Raw genomic sequence first — 9,408 nt, forward strand, 5'->3', positions numbered from 1 at the left:
TGTGTTCGGATCCTGCCTTCCTCGCAGCTCTTGCAGCCATCTTCGGGGCCAGAGGACGGGTGCATGTCCAAAAGCATCTAACTTCAGTTGTGCATATTGGTGCTGTCAGAACAAAACCTTTTTATCTCCATTTGTGCTGTTTTTCAGTCTTTGATATGATTTGAAAATACCTGTTGTTCTTTACATTTTGTTTAAATTTCATGATAAACGGACCAAAAGAAGAAGAACAGCCTAAAAATTAATTGCAAAAAAAGTCTGGTTCCGTTGACTTACATTAAAAGTAAAGTAGGTTTTTTTCTTCTCCTGTAAAGTTATTCTTTTAAAAACACAAGGTTTTGTTCTGACTGCAGCTAAACACAGCTCCATAGAAAGCTCACCATGTCCAATGCCTAGTGTTGGCTAGAGGTGTATAAAGCCCCCCAGCATTGGCCTGTGGAGAAGTGGAACTGTGGTCTGTGTAACCTTTGGGATGAGTTGGCATGACCCAAAACTGACCATCCAACATCAGTACCTGACCTCACTAACGCTCTGGTGGCTGCAATCAAATCTTCACATCAGTGTTCCAACATCTGCTGTAAAGTCTTCCCAGAAGAGCAGAGGCTGTAATTGCAGCAAAGAGGGACAAACTCCCTATAAATACCCTTCATTTCAGAAGAGACAGATGTCTACAAACATCTCGGCAGATTGTGTACAAGCGTTTCACCACACACAGCTGTTATTTTGCATGTATTATTTCTAGAGTGCTAGGTTTAGGTTTAGGCCTATTAAAGTGATACTGTATTATGTTTCAATCCACATCTCTAGAATATCTCTAGCTGAGGCCTGTTCCTGTGCTAATGAAATGATGATGGCGTTCATCTCATTTGCTTCTACTTAGTCTGATCTCAGAAAACTACAGCTAAGCTCAACTGAGCTGACTTTGCTTCATACAGATCTGACAGACTGTGTACCAACTTCTGGCTCAGCCTTTCAGACTAATGACCAAAATGTATTTTTTCACAAGTACCTTTCATTAATGACAGATATTAAAAATAAAACTCAATAGCTCCAGTAATAAAGAGATCTGTGCAGATCTGCGGAGCTATTAAAGGAAAATTAAACAGATTTTTCTGCATTATTCAGAAACAAAGCCAGTCAGAGTGGTGTGATGTAAAACGCTCTTTTATAGAGGAACGTAGAGAGTTGGAATTGTTCACAGTGGTGGTGATAGAAACCAGACATCCACCTCTAAAAGTTCCCTCACAGAAATGTATTACATGAAATGCATTGCCTGGTGCCTGAGCTTTTGAGTGGGTTTACATGCACATAATAATCTGATAAGTACAAAAAATCAGATGTCGTCAGTAATCTGATCAACACGTTTACATGAACTTGAGTAATCGGATAATGGGAAAACTCTAGGTCTGCATGAGTCAGACAGTAACCAGAAGCAGTTTCATCACCCCTCATCTCGCAGCAATGCCACTTGCTTATTTCTGGTACCGCAGTTCGTTTTGCATATACAAGACTGAGAAATGTGAAAGAAATCAGAGTAAGTGTTTACATGCACTGAGAAATCTGATTACTGAGCTAAAATCTCAGCTCTTTAATCAGATTTCTAGACCTTATCCTGATCTAAGATTGGAGTGTGCTGTTTACATGACCATTTGAATAATCAGATAATTGCAGATGGGATTGTTGAGTGATCATTGTTTTATGATAGTTTTTGGGCCAAAGCATTGCAATCCAATCATGGCAGAGGGGGCATATACAGCCAAATAGTCCCCAAAGAAAAAGTTTTTTTTTCCAGATTTTCCACTATTTTACCACTGTCAACACTACATATAAAACTCAGAAGATCTGATAAGATTCTGATCTTAACATGAATTTGCTCGCTAATAAAATGGAAACATTGACGTCTCAAAGTGACAAATCTTTATGCTCAGAAGAGGAAGTAACTAAGGCAGTATGATAAAATGCTTTTTACCATGTAGTTTAGACATCAACTGTGGACATATTGCACTGGACACCTACCCAAACTGTATGACTGCAAGAAAGTTGATTGGATTGTTTCTAAAGACTAAGATTAAAGCTTTAGTTATTGCGAGAAGACTTCCTGAAAGCCCTTGAGAAGAATACCGCAGTGAAGTCCAGCTAATTTTACTATACTGCTCCAAAAATCACGAGAGACATGTACAGAAGATTTTATCAGCTAATGGACTCACCTAGCACCCTTTTTTTTCTGATAGTGTCAAACGTATTAAAAACAGCCGCTGCTATTGCATTTCTTTTTCCACCCACATGCATTGCAGCCAAGTGGCCCAGAGGTCAGAGGATCAGGTACCTTGCTTATGCACCTAACTCTGGCTCTTTAAAGTGAGGTTAGTTGCTCTGGTTGAATTATGATATGACATTGGTAGATGTGATTTTTCCATATCCTTGCCATTTCACACTCAATCAAAGCTTTTTCTCAACACCTGCTGAGAGACGAGCAGAGCTATTTATAGTCAGATGACGTTTCATTGATTTTCCATGTGGAAATAAGTTTACACACACTTAAACATGACGGTTCTTCAACAGTCCTTTAGAAAAGAAAATGGTTCTATATAGAACCATGAACACTCAAGAACCTTGTGCATGATTAAAGGGTTCTTTGCATGTTGAAATAGTTCTTCAGATTGATCAACAACGTGCTGTAAATGGTTCTATATAGAATGTTTTTGAAAATGGTTCTATATCGCACCATAAAGGGTTCCTCTATTGTAACAAGCCTGCCATTGTAACAATGCAAAAACCCTTTTCAGTGCTATATAGAACCATAGAGGCCGTGTAGATGTAAAGTCAGAGATGATAGCTCATCTGTTGCTGCACAGTTTGTATTGGTCATCCTCTAGTCCTTCATCAGTGGTCACAGGATGATGCACACAGGACGCTGTTGGCTGGGTAGTTTAGGTTCTCAATTCAGCAGCACTGCTGTGTCTGATCTACTTGCACCAGTGCACCACACTAACATGCCACACTAACAAGCCATGAGTGTCACTGCAGTGCTGGGAATGACCCACCACCCACATAATCTCTTCTGTGGTGGTCCAGAGCATTGAGGAACAGGGTAAAAGTGGACTAAGAAAGTATGCAGAGAAACAGATGGATTACAGTCTGTAACTGTAGAACTTTCATTTGCAAGGCTTTGTTACAGTATTTAATGCTCATAAGCGCTACTTCAGTGAGCTGCAGTGCCTCAATGAGTTTTCCTCTCTCTCAGCCAGATCACGTCTCTGTCAACGCTCACTTCCTCCCCCAGAAAGGCTTGACGTATGTGAGCAAACCAAATCAGGTGACGCCAGCGGCTTGCATTGTGCACGAGGTCCAGCTACTCACGGCATCACAAGCATGGCAGACATGAACAGTGCACAACAGCTGTATGAAGTGCCTTCCTAAAGCATCTCATACAATGTATAGGGAGGTGTTGGAAAGCATATAGTGGCATTACATGTTTATGTGTGCCTATATAAAACTTTAATTATGTAATAATGACCTAAACTTTGATCACAGTTTACAGTATTTACAAACTGTTATTTACAGTTTACAAATTGTTTATTAATTAGATCATAAAAAACCATTAATAAGTCATTCAAAACATCTGATAAAATTTGTTGGTTTGACTAAGGGAGAAGAAGGTAACTTAAAAAAAAAATGTTAAAAAAACTGAAAATTCCAGCAACTGGGGTGTCGGACAAAACCCATTCATTATCAGTAAAAGTATGTTTTACTTACTCAATTATTCTGGCAGTGTTTTACCATAATAATAACAGTAACAACCATTAAAACAAAAGCAAATGTCTGTGATAAAAGGTGATCATCTGTTTTTCTAGTTCATGTTAAAATGTAGTACATGTACTGTTATTTACATGCATTTAGCTTTTTTTTTATTTTAACATTAAATTTTAAGGTACTTTATGGATAGTTTTTCCTAAAATACAGTGATGTATCAGAGTGTCTGTGATGACAATCCAGTGTCCAGCAGCATAACTCATCAAATATCGCCACACATATTAAGGATCGTCAGTGTAGAGTGAACATCTGCATGATTCTTGCTTCTGAGCAGCTCTCACATCTGTTTCTGATGTATGTTGGTAAGAGAATGTAGCACCTGTCCAGAACTCTGCACCCCTGTATCAGAGGCCCAGGAGTTTTGAGACCCACATCATTTTGGACCACTTCAAACAGCTTAGTGCAAATGAAGTTGTTTTTCTCCATTTCTTCTCAAACAAGTGGAAAAATACAACACTTCCCCAACAGAAAAAAAAACCTTCCTCAATTTGGCCTCATGCTCACTGTAAAGGAACCCACACAGCTGACACTGTTCCTGTTTGCCATCTAAAGAATGAACAATGATCTGAAATGTAAGAAAAATAATATTCTAACTGCCTGCTCCTCTGATCTGAATGATCTGATCTGAATTTTGCAAAAGTTCCAGGTGATGATGTTCTGGAATCATAACAGGATTAATAAGATCACACCTGATAAGATCGTGAGGCGAGGTCACGCCTGCATACAGGCCTCCAGAGAATGTTTGAATGCTGTTATTGTTTCTTATTTTATTGTCTACTCCTCCAGTCCTGTAAAACCTCTGTTCTGTGCATTTATCAGACAAAGGTGCTTTAGCTGGACCCATCCCACCCCAGAGTATCTACAGTATCTGAATCATCCACAGTCAGATAATTATTAGTTAATGCCAGTAATTTTCCACTGTAACATTATTCAGTCATGAAATCACATTTTTTTCCCTGCAGTCAGGTGGAGTGTGGGCTGCCAAAGTCAACAGTTCAGGGCAAATGAAATTCCGGTCAAAGGGAAAAGGCAACCGACTATCTTTCTGGGTGAACAAAGAGATGATTACTAATGTCAAAAAGTCTTTTTTTTAAATACACTTTATTTACTTTATTGTAGAGAGTGACATTCATAAGGCTACACAGCACCTACATAAGCCTTTCATTACAACTGACAAACATTCAGACATTTATAAAGCCTTTTTACTGAGGTGAAGTGACATCAGATTTGATAAAAGCAGCGTTCATGACAACTGACACTTTTTGGAAAATCTTTGTCCATCTAGGTTTATGTCAATTGTCATTAAAGGCTTATGTAGGTGCTCCTTCCATGATAACTGACAAACAGGTGAAAGGAACACTTATAACGTGAAATAACATCAGAATTGTTAAAAGTATCCCTTTCAAACAACTGATACTTAGAAAATGTTATGTCCATGTAGATTTATGTCAGTTGTCATTAAAGACTTATGTGGTGTCATTTAGCCTTTTATGACAATGGACAAAAATTCAGACATTTGTAAAGGCTTCCTTACAAGTGTCAGTTGTCATAGGGTAAAACAACATACAAACACAGATAAAAGCAGATTTTACAACAACTAACACTTTTTAGAAAAATCTAAGTTGTCATTAAAGAGTTATATAGATGTCACATTGTGTTTCATAACAACTCATATACACACATTGAGATATTTATACTGACTTTTCCTTATCATAATACTTATTGAAGTGAAATGACAACAAAATTGATAAAGGTGGCCTTTAAGACAATTGACACTTGATGAATAATGCGGTAACACTGTACTTTAGAGTGCTGTTCATAAGACTTCATGACACCTACATATTGCAAAGGCAACTCACATAACCCTACATAACTGTTTATAAATGCTTATTCCAACAGGTGTCATCTGTCATAAAGGCTACTTTAGCTAACTGACGAAAACAGGCAAACATAACCATTATAGCGAATCACCTATTGTAATAAATATTTATAAACATGTATTTAGGGCTATGTCAGTTGTCATGACAAGCTTATGTAGGTGTCATGTAGCCTCATGAACAGCACCCTTAAGTAAAGTGTTACCAAAAAAGCCTCTTTAGGGTATACAGGTTAATATCATTTGTCATAAAAGACTTACGTAAGTGTTGTGTAGTCTTATGAACGTTGCCCTTCAGGAATTTCATTGTTGCATTGTGTACAGTTTATGAGTTTGAACAATGCTTGCAATATTTAGTTTTAAACTCTATGAACTTGGGCTGGAGTTCAAGGCAGCTTCTGCTTTGAGCTACAGAGCTGGACCTTCTGTGAGGAACAGAGATAGGACTAAGAAACGGGGGGAATGAGGTTTGAAAACGTCACAGGAAATAGAAGGTATGGATATTAGACTGGAAGGAGAAGGAGGAGCTTCAGGCAGAGACCTCCTCTCAAAATCTAAAAAACAGACCAGACCAGAACTGTATTTAAAACCTTTTATTGTTTTTTTTCTCACAAAATTGCCAAATTACAAATATTTTCTATCAAAGCACGTACTAAAATATATTTTTTTCCACTACAAATAATAAAATGGTGCATTGCAAATAGCTGACATGAACAAAAGCTACAATAACAATGGGGTGGATGGCCTGGTAGGAGAAGAGAAATAGAATGACCACTTTCAATTCTGAAATAAATGCCCATACAGGATGTATTGATTATTTGATGCAAGTCAATTATACCTTATGAGTGTTCACTCATAGATCACTTCAGAATCAGAGAAGCTAAACGACCATCTTAGATGGTATTGCACAGTAGTTTATGGAGATAATGGTATTGTATATTGGCGGGAATGAAAGAATGGACAGTGCTGATGGTTTCTGTGCGTCTCTACACTCTTAAGGGTTTTTTTGGAGTGTTTCCATAGAAGAACCACTTTTACTTCCCTACAGAACTTTTCCATGAATGTAAATGAGATGTGTGACGGTGAAGAACCCTATTAGAGTCAGGAACCTTTAATTAAATGTTCATCTAATCAATTGTACTAACCAAGAACCACTCAGGAAACTTTGTTTTAAGGGCAAACTGCATTTGTTTCTGAATCTGCATTAGCTTTAGCTAACAGTGTCTCAGAAATATTAGCCTGGAACATGAGGATTTCTCAAGATTATTGGCATGAATTAGTCTAGGAACCCCGCTTAAAGCCTTATTAACTAACTGCAATGACCCTGGGCTGCGGGTAACTTGATGTACACCTCAGAAGTCATGCATTATTCTTTAGTAAGTTCCATGCCCATATTAGGAATTTCAGGCCTAAGCAGTTTTTCTCTATGGGGAAAATGAATGGCATTTTCAACAATAGCTTCTATTGCACCCTGTTGTAAATTACAATGTTCCAAACCTGAAACATATATTTTTGGTATATTTTCATTGAGTCACTGTCACCGCAAAGTTATGTGGATTTTGCTGTGTATTGCTACATATATGCTACAAGCAAGCTAACACCCCTTAGCACTGAAATGACACTGAAAAAAACTGGACTCCAAACTGGGCCCCAAAACTGCCAAGGCAACTTTACTACCACATTTGACAAAGCTTGCTGGTTTGTTTGGGATAAAACTTCCAGTCTTTTGAAGTTCAAGCACAATGTGGCAGTATTTCGGCTCGGATCTCAGAATTCTGAAAGTCTGGGGAGGAAAAATGTCCATGTGGCAAATTTATCAGGATGGGAATATTTTAGATTCACCACATGTTGCAATAGCAGCAGACAGATTTCTGAGCTTTCGCTTTTCCCGTAGTGAAACCAGCACAGACTTGGAATTCCTAATATGGGCACAACTACAGAGTGATGACACAACTTCAGAAGTCTACGGAATCTTCAGCTCATCTTCAGGGAATAATCCATGGGCGAAGAGGATGGTTATCATCATCACAGCCTCATTCTGGATATTTATAGCAGTAAGTTCACTGTGGACAGTCTATAATCCATCGCCAGTGGGAATCTGGCTCGTCATGAATCGCATCTGTCCTGAGAAAGACATTCTTCCTCCTTTTGAAAGTGAAGCCTGGGAAGTTTGGTGGATTTTTCCATGTTCTTCTGGACAGTTTGCAGATTTCTTATCCCCTGGGTGCTATCTGTTTCGTTCTTAATGAGCACCCTACAGCACCAGCTGCTGCGTAGAAAGAGTCAGAGCCTTTTGCCTCAGCTGTTCAGGATAAGACTGTTTCTGACCACAGTGACCTCTCGAAAAAAGAATCGAGGGGACACACGTTTATATTTATCTCCCACTGTTTTATCCGGGCCCACTTTTCCACTGCCTATAAGCCTCCACGTCTGGCCAAGTCCTCGAAAGGCGTTTTTAAAGAAGACATGCATGTATTAAAATACCCTGGCTTGCGGCCAGCATTGTTGTTAGGCCATTTTAAAGGGACAGCGTGTGCTGGCCACTCCTGTGCTTTGCGAGACCTAAAGCAGTTCGAGCACAAGCGTTGTTGAGTGCACTATGCTGACGCTAACGATGCCGGTAATATTCAAAAGCAAAAGGCTTTTTCAAAAATAAATGTTTATTAAGAAATAAAAAAGTTTTAAGTATTCCAAAAAACTTTTTAAATACATTTTTTTGTTTACAAGTTATCAGGAATTAAAAAAGAAAAACATTAAAAATCTTTTTAAAATGTTATTTCATTAATTAAAAACATTTGCCATTCTTAAAAAACAGGTCTATATGAAGGTACATAACAACGTAAATCAATCTCTTTCTGTGGTTTGGGGCATCATCAAAATCTGATTTTTTTTACGTCTAGATTAATGTCTGTTTGGCTACTCAAAGGACGATTGAAAGAATTTAATCAGCACAGTGACAGAAGCTGTTCAGTGTTTTCTTTTTCATTAAATTCTAATTAAAAAACAGTCAATTATGTAAGATGATCACAGTGTGCTGAGGTTTTTGGAGTTGCAAGTAACGTCCAAACTGGCTGTTTTTTGATTTCACTGATTTAAAGTACCTCATTTTTTTGTATTCTAAAAGACAGGAATAATGCATATCATTCTACAAAGTATTGCACATTATTTGCAGCAAGCTTTTCTCTTGATTAACAGTAAAGATTCTGTCCTATGAAAAACAGATGAATAGTTACAGACAGATACACTCTTAATATGTTGAATATAAAAAGGCAAATGTGATAAATGTGAAAACAAAAACAATGCTCTGAATTTGACACAGTAAATATATATATATATATATATATATTTATATTTATATATATATATATATATTTATATATATATATATGCTTTTTTGAATGGATGCAACATTTTGGGCAAAATCAATTTCACATTTCAACACTCCGGGATCAGAATGTGTTGCGTGTTTAAACAGGCTTGCACTGCGATTTTAACGGTCAAGTAAACTGACCAGCCTGTGTGTATTCAGTATACGTTCTTCTAAAGCTGGTTAATATAAACCACCTGTAGAAGAAGTCATGCTGAAGGAGTTTTGAAAGGCAGGAAGGAGTGGATCTGTTTTGTCTTTCTAATCAATTCCACCAAAATGTCCTCTGACTTAGATACTGTGCAGTCAGATCTGCTCAGGCAGACAGAACAGCTGGAAGGCTGTGCTAAATGAC

This window comes from Pygocentrus nattereri, chromosome 21 (assembly GCF_015220715.1).
Source record: "Pygocentrus nattereri isolate fPygNat1 chromosome 21, fPygNat1.pri, whole genome shotgun sequence".
Taxonomy (NCBI): domain Eukaryota; kingdom Metazoa; phylum Chordata; class Actinopteri; order Characiformes; family Serrasalmidae; genus Pygocentrus; species Pygocentrus nattereri.